General features: G+C 46.6%; 1 protein-coding gene across 2 annotated transcripts in view; it reads left to right on the plus strand.

The window, feature by feature from the left end:
* The window catches only part of ABCB10 (ATP binding cassette subfamily B member 10), a 550176-nt gene that overhangs the window by 251905 nt on the left and 283215 nt on the right, over window positions 1-15056 (plus strand). The gene's annotated exons all lie outside the window — the stretch shown is intronic.

The raw sequence follows: 15056 nt of genomic DNA on the forward strand, positions 1-15056 counted from the left end.
CATGAGCGCATTTCCGCACAGTGCCACTCTTATGGAGACCACTCCTACACTTGCTGAGCTAAAACAATATGCATTGAGAAATGCAATGATTCCCAGTTCTCAGAGACATACCTTTTTGTATTCCTGCAATAGATGAATTTGTAAACACTTCCCCTTTATGAAAATTGAACTCTGCCATCGAAGGAAGCCCTGTAGTGAAGGAATTAAATCTCCAGTATGCCGGTAGAGAACACGCGCCCAGACATAAGACATATATTCCTTCAGCACTTGCACAGCAAGTCCACTCAAACACTAGGGGTACACCATACTAATAATTAAACCATTTAGAAATGGATGAGCCACAGAGCTCGTGCAGGGCAATGGTGCCGCATTCAAAAGTGTGTTTAGTTTGTTCATTATCATTTGACTGTCGGGCCACTCTCCAGGTCACTGGCAAATGAAAGGAACTCTTTGGACAGCCTGGAGGGGGAGCATCAGCACATTTGGTCAAAATAAAAAACACGACAGATCAGTCTTTTGAAGTCCTGATCCACCCCAAAGTTCTAAAGCAAACGCAGGTAAATCAATTAACTGCAACCAATCACAGCCCCTCACTCATTCACATCAACAGGCACAGACTCTCAAAGGAAACCAAACCCCACATGAGGTGTCACAGGTTTCCCACCAAAGCAGTGTGGGCTTTTGAAGTAAGAGCTGGCGGTAGGAGTTTGGAGTGAGTTGTGTAACGGGAATGAGTTTTGAGTGACAACATAGAGAGAAGGAAGATGGAGAGAAAAAGGGGACAAAAGTAAGTCAAGAGGAGGATAACTGGAGACATTGGGCGGTGTCTAGGTGGATACATTGGGAGAGGGCTGGCTGAAGACATTTGAATGAAGCAGGCTTGAAACATGTGGGAGAGGTATGAGAAAAGTGTTAGAGGGAAGTAAGGGGGGATGCTAGCAAGGCCTTAGCTAGCAGGATCCAGAAGGTATGAGAAGGAACGCTTTGCCCACGGCAAGGGGGTAGGTATGAGACCGCATCTGAAGGGGGTCAAGCCCACTTTGGGAGAAATGAGCATCTAGCATGGTGTCGAAGGAGTGGGAGTAGATCAGAATTAAAGGGCTAGTGAAGGGTGAGGCCAGGACCCTACGAGAGAGAGGTTACTGTGCCCTCTTAAACACGTCCCTATAAACTGGGGAAGGCAAACCAAGTTGGCTCCGTCTTACAGTAGAAGAGAAACTCGATAATTTCCTAAGGCTTGTGGTGGAGACACAAGAATATCTACAGGAACTACAAGGCGAACCAAAGGTGGTCATATCCCACCAACAATCTGAGATGAGCAGGAAGAAGCTGTGCGACAGATTACCCTTGAGTCGGTCAGTGACTGGGAAGTACCCAGAACCATGTAAATATTTTGTTTTGCGTTTGACCCAGTAGAGAACCCATGTATGTTATATAAAAATCTGTTTGGTTTCTGCACAACCCACTCTACTGTATGAAAGAGGAGAAACCCTGCGCTTGTGTATAGTTTGCCACCTTGGTGACAGGGACTATAGTGAGCCTATACCCCTTCACCAGCTTTGGAGGATGACCAGATGGCACTTGCCTGACAAACCTATTAGAGGGCTGGCCTTATATTTTAAGGGGCAAGGAGCTGGTGAGCCTTTCATGTAACGGGTGATTCAGCAAGCTGAGGCCAGGCCGTCTCACCCTGGAGCTATGCCTGTCGCTATGATGTATTGCTAGTGTGCCACTATGGTGTGGAGAGGCTGCCAACTGAGGGTGACTGAACTCCTACTGGAATGCTTGTGTCTTACCGGAGGGCCGTGAAGGTGCTGGGTTCTTGGTTAAGATGATGGGTGACTGCTGAGTCCCCAAGGCAAATGTCCACCCAGGAGAAGTCTTTCCTGCAACAGGGCTCATCACCACAGGATATTGCTGGTCCCACCTGAAGGCAGTATGATGCTAGAAGGGGCATGCTATATGCACAGTCCATGGTGTCAACATGATCTTATGGGGAGCAGCTACTGCTGCAAAAATTACAAGAGGTACTTTTTGATGTGGAGATCACCCAGAGCATGTGGGATGAGAGAATGCCTGTGGTGGATGGTCCCTTTTCATGAGGCTATGCCTCCAAAACAAGTTTCAGCCAGATGACTAAGAAGTGGATGTGCATCGGTCAATTAATGGGAGCTAGGTGGGTGGAACAGGGCACCAATGGGCAGTGTGGCTGTGTGGACAGAGACCAAGTGCTATGGAATCATGGACCCTCACTCACAATTTATATAACTGTGAATGGGCCTGGGGAACAAGAACCTCTGTTGCATCTCTCTTGCAGAGGCAAATGAGACCCTGTTTGAGACTCTCGGGCCGTGGTTAAGCAATGTGATAGTTTACTGTGCGTGGAGACCATGTGTCAGGAGAGGCTATTATTCTTATTATTTTCAGTGCTTGATTGTGGTTGTGTTGTTGCTCACTGTGACTTGTTTGTAAGGTAATGTGGTTGGGGCTCTAGGGCATTTTGGTGATCTTCAACGGCTGCAGAACTGTTATGTTTCCTTGGGACCCACTTTTCTCTTCTACTCAAAGGAGGAAGGGATGGAGAGTTGTTGGTATGGTGATTTCAATTTTAGTGAAGCAGACGTGTAGAAGTGGGACCTATAGCAAGTGATATGCGTGTGACATAGCTTCCTCCTGAAGTAATTGACTTAATAAAAGGTTTTTAGACAGAAAAAGCGAAATATATAAATATTAAGAAAAAGAAAGACTGGCAAGCAACTTGTCTAGGGCGCATGTTCTGAGACAAATGAGTACTGTATTACAGCATGCTGGCACAAGGGTGGGTGGTATGAACTGGAACACTTGACTGCAGCGTCCTCAGGGGGAAAACTGGCCTGGATTGTTGCCTGACCGGGGTTCTCATACCACTCAACAAGACCAATGTACTGGACTTGTCACAACATCCTATGACACATCAAGAGTGGTCTAGCCATTCCTGCTTATTGGAATAGGCCAATGTTCACGTTTTCCACATAAACATCCAGGCACAAGAAGAAGGTGTTGGCCTGTAAGTTGTCCGTGTTTTCACTAGGCAGCTACAGGATGTTAGCTTCAGTTCCAAAGAGGCAGTCATTATTTAGAGGTTACAGTATGCTACGTTAATGCCATCTGGCTTCAGACCATGTTTACAGAGAAGCCTCTGATCTTAAATTGTGCAACTGTGTCACCTCTTTCAAAATTCTATAGGTGGGCGTCAATGTTTTGTCATAGTGGTTTAGATAATTTCTCCCCAGTTGGTCTCAGGTTCTCTACCTACCCCTGTTCTCTTCTTCCCTGTCTAATGTTACTTGTGGGGTCCCCCAGGTCTTGGCTACTTCCTCCCTGCTTTTCAATGTCTGTCCTGCCACTTGCTAGATTAATTCCCTCCCACGGGTGTCTCTTCTACGCTTGCGGATGACACACAGTTTGTATTGCAGATTGATTGCAAACATGATTCTGTGGCATCCCGCCTTAGGACCCGTTTATCCAAATAAGGCCATTGGATGAATGACAATTGGCTTAAACTTAATGTAGAAAAGACTGAGGTCATTGTGGTGGGTCGTTCTCCGGACATATAATCTTTGTGTACGTCTGAGTTTAGTCCCCCTTCACTGGGCCCTCTATCCCACCCCTGTTTCCCTAGCCAAGAGCCTAGGAATTAATATTGCTATGTCCCTCTCTGCTGAACTGCAATTGGATGCCAGATGTGGTTCTGGGCATCTCAAATTAAGAACACTTAGAAGGGTGATCCAGCTCGTCCCCATCCACCTGCAGGGTATTGTGGTGTCTGCTACTATCTCAGGGACACAAGATTACTATAGCTCCATTCTTTTTTTTGTCCAAGCCTAAATTTCATCTTGCATTTGGGAACGTACTGAAGATGTTCTTATTCCAGTAGACGAGAGATCCTGCTCCCTTTCTCTCCTCATGGTTGGCTGTTCCAGCATCACGATACCCACGGGTTTAAGTTGCGCTCTACAAGTTCAGATTCATTCATTCATTCAACTGTTAGAATTTCTATGTAATGATCTTTGGTATTTCACCCATTTGTAGCCTGGTAGTCGGAGCATCCGGACAAAGGCGGGACCACAGCCGAAGGCCTCCAAAGTTTTCCATAGATAACCCCAATCCATGCAATCTAAGGCCTGTGTAGTGTCCAGAGCAGCAATTTCTGCCCAGTTCGTCTGCCCCAGTCAATGACATTGGCAGCCCTCCTAGTGTTGTGCCCAGTGTGCCTGCCCTCTATAAATCCTTCCTGATCAGGATGAATGATCTTGGGGAGTACCTTTGTCAATCTCCGAGCCAATGTATCTGTGTAGATCTTTGCATCATTATTTGATAGGGTTATGGGACAGTAACTGCCGCACTCCATGGGGTCCTTCTGTGGCTTGAGAAGCAGCATAGTGGCGGTGATACCCATGTCCCATGAGATCAGAACCCTCTCCCGGATCACATTAAATAGCCTGTTAAGGGTGGTATTAACCATGGTTTGAAAGCTTTTTAAAAGCTGTTCCCGAACCCATCTGGGCCCAGAGACTTGTTGGGTGGTAGGTAGTCGATAGCTTTACCCACTTCCTCCGATGTGAGTCAGGTTTGCTCTCTGTATAAAGGAGTTTTGATCTATCTGTTCCAGCTTTTCTGTTCTCACCCACTGCCTATAATATGCCTCCATTAAGCCCATCTTCTCCCCCTCTTCCCTACATAGCTCCCCAAAGTCTGCCTGAAGCTGCATGATACAATTCCTGTTTCGTTGCTTCCGTTATCTGGCAGCCAAAAAGCAGTTAACCTTCTTCCAATTACAATAGTATGACTGTTTAGGCTGGAGCAGCATCTGGGAAGATCCACGGTGTGCGCCTCCAAATGGGCTCTGGTTGTCTGGAGCCCTTGCAGAGAGTTTATGGTGTTTTTGTGAACATGGGCCTTCGCTGCTGCCCCACCTCCTGTTCTAGCGCCACCCATACTGAATCCCTCACCAATACAAAAGCTGCAGTATCAGAGATGAGCTGCCCTCTAAATGCTGCCTCAATAGAGTCCCATACCACCCTCCAGTCGATCCCCTTCATATCATTCCCCTGAAAATAATTCCGGATAGTAACCTCCATATGTGCAATACTAATTCGTTCAACCGCCAGGGTTTTTCTTTCTTTCTGCAACACTGCCCCCCCCACACCCCCAACTCAACCTGTGCCAAAATAGGGGAATGGTCCACGAGGTACCACAAACCTATGTCCACAGAGATGACCGAGAGAACCAAAGAATCCGACACCAACATCAAATAGATTCTAGAGAAAAGCCTGTGCACAGCTGAGAAGTGTCTGTAATCCCTTTCCTCCTAACGGAATAACCTCCAGGTTTCAATTAGGCCCAATTCCTTTAGAAACCTTGCCAATTCCTGTCTATGCCTAGTGTGTTAAGATTTTGGAGGTAATGTTTTGTTAATTTTAGGGTCCATTACACAATAATTCTCTCAGGCGCAGCCCCAGCATCTTAATGAAATGCTTCTGCCGTTCGTTAGGGCCATACAAAGTGTACATTTGGTCCCCAATCAGTCCTTTAAGAACCAAAAACCTCCCCTACGGGTCTTTGTAGAGTAACCGTTTAGTGAAAGTGACAGAGCCTCCAACCAGGATTCCCACCCCTTTTTTCTTGGTCTCGGAGGTCGCATAACACTGCTGAGGGAATAGTTTGTGATTCATCTGTGTCGCACCAGCTAATAAGAGGTTCTTCCCATGAAGGAAGACTATTGAAGCCCTCAGCTCAACCAATCGCCTATGGATAGATCCCTGTTTTCAGGGAGAATTAAGCCCCTGATCATTCAGTGTGACCATCGTTATCTCTTCCATCCCCTTTTCTCAATCTCGCCCTCATCACACCATCCTGAAGTGAAGAAGCACCGCCCGCCACATGTACTGTTGGACCCAACATCATGCCACAGCAAACAATAAAAAACGTACCCTGAACCAACTCCCTCCCCAACCTTGCACCAACCTCCCGATGCTTCTTCTGCCCTTGTATTATGGTATGGTATCCTACCATATTCAAAGTGCAGACTGCAAAGGCAGGTCCATCGTTACTGCACTCCCTTTTTTCGCAATCCAACCAGTTGGCATCCACGGGCTCTTCCTCCTTTGCAGGGCCACCTGTACCAAGTCCTGGTAGTCTTATGGAGGCTTCTCTAAACCTTATTGCATCTCGTTACCTACTGCTCCCATTATATCCCCTCCTTCAGCTGAAAAAGGTGGACCTTGGTGAGCACATCTGGTGCATGCGGTCCAGGACAATTTCTTCCTCCTCCGGAGTGCCCAGCATATATCTAAAGAAGACCTGCACATATGCTTCCAGATGTGCATCTGGTATTCTTTTAGGGGATCCTCATTATTCCGTCTGGATATGTTCTCTGCATTCATCTGTTTATTCATCACTAGCTCCATCTACTGTTCCAGCTCCTCAAACACTTCGAGATTTGCTCCTGTTCAAAACCCTGCTCACATAGGATGGTCTCTGCTTCCTTGACTCTTTTTAACCATCACTACCTGCTTGCTCAGATCTGCAATGGTCTTAGATAACGTTGCCATGCTGTCCTTTATCTCCCGTTTAATTTCTGCTAGCATCATCTGGAGAGCCAACCTTCTGGTGGGGCGTCTTCAAAATCTGGCTGCTGGATATCCGGAAGTGCACCTGGGCCGCTGCCGCTATCTGATTCTTGTTGGTGCCCTCTTGGCCCTGCAACACAGACTTGATGCCCCCTGATGGAAGACCCTCAGTCTTGGCTGCTTGCTTTGCCATTGCAAAAGGACACTTGCACCACTTCCTCACTTCCAGATCCTCACCAGGGTGATGAATGGGTAGTAGCTCCAATCCAGCCTGCAACCCTCACCAGGCGCTGCCCAATAGAATGCTGTGTGGGAGGCAGTATTCTGAAGGGTTGCCTCTGCCGGCACCAAGTCGTTGGCCAGCATGAGGGATACTCCAGCCCCACCCCGCTGCGTATGTCCTGCCTACGGGAGCGGGCTGTCATCCCCGCTGAGGGTAGATAAGCCTTAAGAATGGGGCCTGAGCCGACTGCTTCAAAAAAGGGCCCGGCCAGCAATATGCGACACACCCGCTCTCCCGTCACGAGGGGTCTGGTCTCCCTCCTCTGCTCCCGGCCAGGCTGGGCCACACTTCCTCCACTCGCTCCGTTCAGCTGTTGGCAACTGAATTAGAGGCACTCGTCCCACAGCACCCACCCAAGCCAGACCACTGCCAGTGGGGTGTGAAAAGACGCTCCTCAGCATTGGTAGGCATGCCTGCCCCTCTCAGCATGCAGAGCTGTTTCTACACCGGCCGGCATCATGGTGTGAAGGCGGCCACGCAAGTCACAGCCCTAAAAGAAAAACATTGCTTCTGTACCTTGGTGGGGGCTAACATTTCACCTACGTCTGCCCTCAACCTTCAGACACTACCTGGGGCCCACAAAGGAACTGATGCTCACATCAGTGAGATAAGGAAAATGCCAGCAGGGGGCGAAGCCTGGAGCTCACCGTGAGCACGTCGTCATGCTGCACTGGCCGACCACGCCCCTTAACTACTTCTATTCTACTCTCTCTCTCTCTCTTTATTCTCTCTCTCCCTTTCTTGTCCTAGCTCACTCCTTTGGTCATCTTTGTACTGTCTCTTCTGCCCTCCCTCCGACACTCTCCTCTCTTTTGCTCACTGCAAGCTTTTTCTTTTCTCTATTCAACCTTCTACTTTCCTTCTGTCTTCTACTCTTCTCACCCATCTACTGTACTCTGGTTTCTAGACCACTTACGACTCTCCTCTCTCCTTGCCTCACCACTCTTCTACCCATTATCCCAGTCTACATCTCTGTGCCCTAACCATACCACTCACTCTCCAGGTATCGCTTGTAACTACCTTCAGCTCCACATGACTCCACCTTCACCACTCCTCAAACTACCGCTTCTCATTCTCTCTCCACCCTCCTACTACACTCTCTCTCGTACTTGCACTCTCTCTAATCCCGCCTACGCCTCTGCCTCTCATCTATCTTTGTTTCTCTGTCACTCACCTTTCTCACACTCCACTACATACAGCTGATATCACTCTCGCAAACATCTCACCTGAACTCTGGTACATTCTGCTCCTCCGTCCATACTCCACCTCCTCTCTCGTTCACCTCTACACCTCCGGGCCTCATCCCTGATCCCCATCTGCTTTTATACTGTGGTCCTTCTGGATCGGTCTCCCTTTTCCCCCTCCATTGGCTGTAGCACTCATCTGACTCTAGGGACGTAGCAAAAGGTGTTTTTTCCCAGGAGCTGGGTAATACAGGTGAGAGGCATAAAAAAAGATCTCTAATCCCTCAACATTCTTCATCAAGGTTGTGTTTGCGGTCTCTGATAATCTCTTTTGCTGTGGGTCGGGAATTTCATTTTTTTTGTTTCATTTCCTCCTGTGCTGGTGAGTTTGGTTTCAAATTCAGTTTTAGGAGGATTTCATTGTCTCTCCTCTTCTCCTGCAGTATCTTCTCACTCCATAAGTTTTCTGCTGCTCCCTCATTAATCCGGGTCTGCTTAAGGTTGGCAGGTCATATTTTTGGTGTTCGCTATCTGACAAGAGGAAAACAAGTCCAGTCCCTCTCTGTTCTTGATTCCGTTACCCAGGCTTCGGTATGGGTTTTCTTGGTGGCACCCAGGTGCACTCTGGAAGCTTTAGTCCTGAAACCGAAAAGAGAAAACACAGGCCAGAAAGAGTACAGGGAGGCATCAAGTGATAGTAATATTAATGACATTAATTGAACATGGGGTTCAGGGTCTGCAACCGCCCCCCTACCAAACTACCACTACATGCAACAGGGCTTGCTCTGACTTTTCTCCTGGTAAGCCTCGTGTCCCAGAATTGGGGCATCTTTGCCACCCTTGACAAGATTATGACTTTGACCCTGTTGCAGGCTTCTGGTGAACCCAATTTCACAATATTCCATGTTTTCCGAAGAGGTGAAGTGAATCGATCTTAAACTGGATCGCTTGCTTTATAATTTAAGGCATTTTTTGTAGCTGTCGCTCTGGTCACAAGACATTTGTGAGTATTGGATGGTCCAGCTGAGGGCCTTAGGTTTCCAGCTCGGGTGCAGTGGGTGGTGGATATTTTGTGGGACGCCCGGGGCAACAGAAGGTGTCTGAGCACATGAAGCATGCACTCCTTATAGCAGTATGTAGTTGTATGTGCTTTTGGGTTTCATGCATGCGCATACTAAGCCACAACATGACCAACAACACATTCAGAATAACACACTGTCACAAAGAGATCAACACAACACAGAAGCAGTCAGCGTGGTACAACAAGTTTTATTAATCACAAAGGGAATGGTTTGGCTAGTACCTACATACGCTAGGAAATGTACTGTAGAGACATTACGTAATACTTATACTGAAGGTGTTCATTTTGGGCAACTCAACATGATGTAGAGAACTATCAGTGGGAATACAGGCCTTCATTTCTTCTTGCCAACTCATATACACTCTGGGGTTTAGAGCCCCTTGACTACATCTTAAGTTCACAGTCTCAGATATTAACACCAAGCTGTTTCTTTCCTTTACTGACTCTCAGGGATGAGTGCCACATTGCTTTTTGCTTTCCCTACTGGCAAGTTCTTCTCTCACACACCTTGCCATAGGTTCTGCATCAGGTTTCAGATATCACTCTGTGAGTCGCCCTTCTGGCCCAATGAGAATAAAAAAAATGACACGTTTTTACATTCCACCAATAAGAATGTATTTCTTCCTCATCGCTTAGGCTTTTGGCCAAGCTATTTTCTATTACCCACTATTGAGATATAGGCCTCAGCAAGGTTTTCATCTCTTCTTGGTCTCTGTATCTGATCTCTGTCAGGGTCTGAGATGTATCCCTCGGCAGGCTCCTGAATGTCTCTTCTGCTTGGTTGCTAGTCTTTGCCAGGGTCTTTGACATAAACCCTAGAAGACATTTTATCTGAACTATTTTGCGCTGCCTGGTCTGTGTCAGTGTCTGTGATCTAACCGCCAGTCAGATTTGGGGGTTCTCTGCTCCTCTGGAATTGCTTTGTACATGTGTCTATAGGATATCCCTCAGTGGGCTTACTTCATAGTCCTTTCCCTGGTATGCCCCTGGTGCTAGCTCTGTTTTTGGCTCTGCTTCTCTACTCCTTCCTCTTTCCACTTTCGAATTGATAGCCTGGTCTATGACCCTCCCTGAGCACCATGCGCCAGTTTATACTGTGGTTGATTGCTTTGATTGTTTAATGTACTCCTTTTTCTTTTTGCCGCATCTTTCTAACCTTGGGTCCCACTTAGTTATTCCCTATTTTTCCTTACAAATACCTTGAAACTGAACAATTGTATTCCCCCTTATGGGTTTTCTTCCTTCTCTGAATGGGATGTGGGTTCTTGGCCAAATGAATGGAAGTTCTGATGGTTTACGCCGGTAAGCAGAGTGGCACTCATTCACATCTGTGTACATGTGTATGTAGGCTGTGCATCCATCTGACACACTCTGCAGCCCATATGATCCTCAACTCAAGCACCCCTACTGCTTTTAGGCTCGTTAATAAAATGTCAATTATTGTGCCATGTTAATGGTAATCTATTTAACTTGATGAAAAGCTAAGTAGGCACTGCCGCAAGATTCGAACTTGCGAAGTGCCTTTTGCCCTTGTTTTAGAGGCCATTTTTGTATTGATATGTTTTGTCAAAAACAATCAAAACAAAACGCCCACCCAAACCTACTGTCTGACCCTCTGATCCTCTGTGTCATCTATCAAGTTATTTTACAGAACATTTACTGCCCCAGTTCAACCAGCTCATCTTTTCCCACACATACTTTCTGAATATGTTTGTATAAATAAAATAAATGCACTGCTCTCAATCTGCATAAACATAGTAGTTCAGCATTTATCACTGCCAATATAGTCCAGGGGTCTCAATAGGAGGCTGGCGGAATGGGTTTAACGGCGCCGGCACCGTTCATCCTATTCCGCCCTATTACGAGGTTCCCTTGCAGGACCCGCTCTGGACATCTGGTCAGACCAGACGTCCTTTGCGGGTCCTGCGAGGGGATCAGGGAGCGAACAACAGACCCGTTATTTACGGGCCTGTTGTTAGCTCCCTCCCCATTCCCATTGAGCCCTATGGGGGCTCAAATGGGAATGGGGATTGTCCAGGTCCGGTTTCCCTGAATGGCCTATGTCCGAATGGCCCGGTATTTCCCATTCAGGAAACCCGGACTCGAGTTTGGAGGCAGCCATGCATGGCTACCTCCAAAATCGTAATGAGGCCACAGGACTTGGTGCTATACATTTGCAATATCAAATATCATTGCGATTCACAACAGATTGTCAGGGTGATGTCCTCCATGAGGCCACATAGATAAAAAATGGCTTAGTAGTTTGCTCACTAGGTTCGACACAGTGTCTTCTATTGTAAACCCCATTATATTATGTTTTGTTCTTAGTACCTCTTTCCAAAAGACCATTAGCTTCAGACAGTACCGCCGCATTTGTAAGAGCTCACCAGTGCCCTTCTAACATCTACAGGAATCTTGTCAGATGTTGGGGAACTGTCAGAAGGCCCACATTTCACTCTTGTTCCTGCCACTTGGGGGCATGATTTGGGAACTGTTTCCCATTGGACTTTCCTTCGAGACCCTATGACACAGTACTTTGATTTGGGAGCTCCAATCCCCTATTTTCCATCCCTTCCAGATCCATTATGGGTTTTGTGGCAGCCAGTATGCTTTTTTATTCAAAAGACCAGGCTACCCAGTATTCCTTGCCCACTGCTTCATCTCCACCCTTGTAAAATAAAGTGCGGTGGAGGTGAGGGAACACACCTATGGCTGCAGGTGTGTTTTGCGTTTGCTGAGCCACATGGGGATAGCTTTGTACTTACCGCTCCTTGCCCCCTGGCAAAACCAGTGATTGGACTCAGACAGGCACGAAATCACACCTAGACCATTATGTATGGTAAAACATATATATATCTCAGCAAACTGATTGCTGCACTTTGGGAGGACCCGTGAATTTTGTAATATATATTTTGGGAGGACCCATGTATTTTGTAATATATATATGGTGTCACCCCAAACCCCCCCCCTTTTTTTTTTTTTTTTTTTTTTACTAACGAAAGCAAAAAAAAACATAATTTAAAAAAACATTGGAAACATTTTTTTTTCGACATTTTGTTTTCGTCAAAATGGCATTTCAAAAATGTTTTCGTAGTATAAACCGGATACCAGTCAATTACATAGAAATATAGGAAAAAAGTTCATCACCGTTATTAATGTAGCAGAAGGCACCTTCATCTTGGCCCATAAAACACTGCTTAATCCCAGAGCAGGTAGGCAAAGAGATAATGCGCAATAACAGGGTCCGGAGCGGAGCCTCTTCCCTCTCAGCGGAACTGCATCACCCAGGGGTCCAGATTCTAACTGTTATAGAGGAAAAAACGTCTCTTTATGGGGGCATGACCCCGCGCTTCTCAGTTATGACTGCCCTCGGTCTAAGAGCAGATCACAAGTGGAAGGGAGCTAAGAGTGGAAAAAACAGCTAGAAGTGGAAAAACCCAGCTTCCTTCTCCTCTCATTCTCCCAGGACCCCTTATCACTGCACCTGCAGAGCGCTCCGTCTCCCTCTCTGGCTCGTCCTTCGGCAGACAATACAATAACTATTCTCTACAGTCACTCCAGAATTTGTAAATTCAATTTTTGGCATTCTTCTTTGGCATCAATACCAGCACAAAAACTCTGCTCACAGCGCCAAAATGTTTTTATATACTGGAGGGGCAATTTGAATACGATTTTATGTCTAGCAGAAACAGATCGGTTTACCAACCCCATGTGTTCGGGGGTTTCTACATGAATGGCTTCTTTCATAGCATGTTCCCTTAATCTTTGGATGGCCTCTTTCATTGTGCACCATTTTCTTCTCTTCGGTCGACCAATCCGATGTAATCGGATACTTGTGGTTGCACCTGTGGGCTGCTAATTGTAATAGAGCTATTTGCCCCTCATCCCCATTAGCGTCACGAGGAGGGCCTGCATGTAGGGTCTCCTGTATCTGGGCTTCCTTTGTAAACGGTAGGAACCTAGCAGAATCTGTAGCATCTTCCAGGAGACCCTCTCCCCCTCCATCTAATAGTCTAACCATCCAGCCTAACAAAGATTCGCCAGCCCTCTGTTTCAATTGGTTAATGATCTCCGCAATCTCTTGTGAATAATCCTCCAGTGCGGTCATATCCTCCACTCCTCCTCCAGGATTCATAGGATGACGACCCATCCTTCTACGTACTACAGGTTTGACCGGTACCTCTTTTCGGCCAGGTGCCGGCTTGGATACCACCTATGGCTTGGAACCACTTTCAGTACTAGTGCTATTGAATACATCTCCATCCCATTGATCTGGGTCCCAATCGACCCCTGCAGAGGCAATCACAGTCTCCACTTACGAGAGTTGTAGCAGGCCACCCTGACTGTAGCTCGCTCGGGTACTGCCTGATATTTGTCTGCCTTGTCATGATACAATTTCATTTGAAGCTGCTGCATCAAGGCAATCTGTTTTTCAGCCGGCAACACCTCCAATCTTTTGACATTTGTCTGTAATTCCACATTTTGTTGATGCATCTTTCGAAAAGCATGCAACAAAATCCAACCCCTTCTTCCTAGAGCTGAACACTCTCTCCCCATCTCTACTAACACCTGTTGCAGACATTTCGCCACTTCATCTGGGCTTGCCTCTCGTATACTGGTGTCCCAGGTTTCGCTCAACCCCGCACCACATGCCCAAGTTTGTGCAACCTTATCATATGGACTCTTAGTCCACCCTGGGATGGTTACCTCAGGACAGTCTCTGCCTATGGAGCTTCCTTTTTTCCTAAATAGGGAACTCATTGTATCAAATGGATGATCCACTTCCTCATCATTAATACTTCAATACAATAGACATACACCCCCTTCCCCTTTTTTTTTTGTTGCCATTCTGAGTCCAATTACTGGTTTTGCCAGGGGCCAAGGAGCAGTAAATCCAAGGCTATCCCCATTTGGCTCAGAAAAAGCAAAACCAGGTGCTAGCAGGTATCAAACCTGAGGTCTGTGATCGTTAGCCAGCTTTAAAAGCCTCAGTTTGCTTCAGTCCAGCGCTGCTCATTGTTGCAGTGTCTCTTTGTGATTGGTCCCTTCTTCCTGATTCATATGCTTAGTTTCTAGTTCCTTATTTCTTGTTACTGGATCCTTGCAATTTCGGATGTAGCGTGCGTATTAGTATTTTCTGCTTCCTGGATTCCCTTTCTGTTTTCCTCTGTTTTGAAGACTGCGCTTTCCAGAGCTTTCCTTTTCCTGTGCTGCCCAGTTGGTCTGTTCTTTAATTCTTTGACCATGGCATGTTCTGCACTGGAGCCGTGATCCTTTGGAACACCCCTCATTGAGAGAGTTATTATTTGTGTACCCTTTTCCTTTACTTCCTTGGTTTTGGGCTTGCAATTTAGTTGTTCTGGCTCCTGTTCTTTGACTTTCCCTTGGAGTCTATTCGTGGTTTCCCCTTGCACTTCTCTCTTCATTCCTTATTGATAGGTGTGCTGTTGTGTCCAGCTCCTTTCAGAATGCCTATATTTTCCTTACTATTCTGTAAGCACAATTCCCACTTGTTAGGAGTCGTATGCATTAGGTGGGCCTCCCCTTGTTGTTATAGCCTTTCTGGGTCCCTGTTTGATCAGCAGGGTTCATGTGCTTTGCTAACATTCCAGATGGTGTTTCTCGTCCTGAGTATCCTCTTTCAGTTGCCTGATGAAATATCGTCATGGGTGACGGGTCCTGTCATTACTTGTTCTGTATGTGGGCTTAGCGCTGACGGTTCCTTTAACAGCAATTTTGGGTGAGTAGCTTGCAGACTTTCTTTGTAATCATACCGAGCTTCGAAGTGCCTACCCCACATCCCTTTTCATATGTTTTTATCACGTTCCACTTGCACATCTGGGATTAGCATGCATGTTTCTTGGTTCAGGAGTGCATGTTGTTTGAAACATATTATT

Source organism: Ambystoma mexicanum, chromosome 4q (genome assembly GCF_040938575.1).
Source record: "Ambystoma mexicanum isolate Mex_15411 chromosome 4q, UKY_AmexF1_1, whole genome shotgun sequence".
NCBI classification, from domain to species: domain Eukaryota; kingdom Metazoa; phylum Chordata; class Amphibia; order Caudata; family Ambystomatidae; genus Ambystoma; species Ambystoma mexicanum.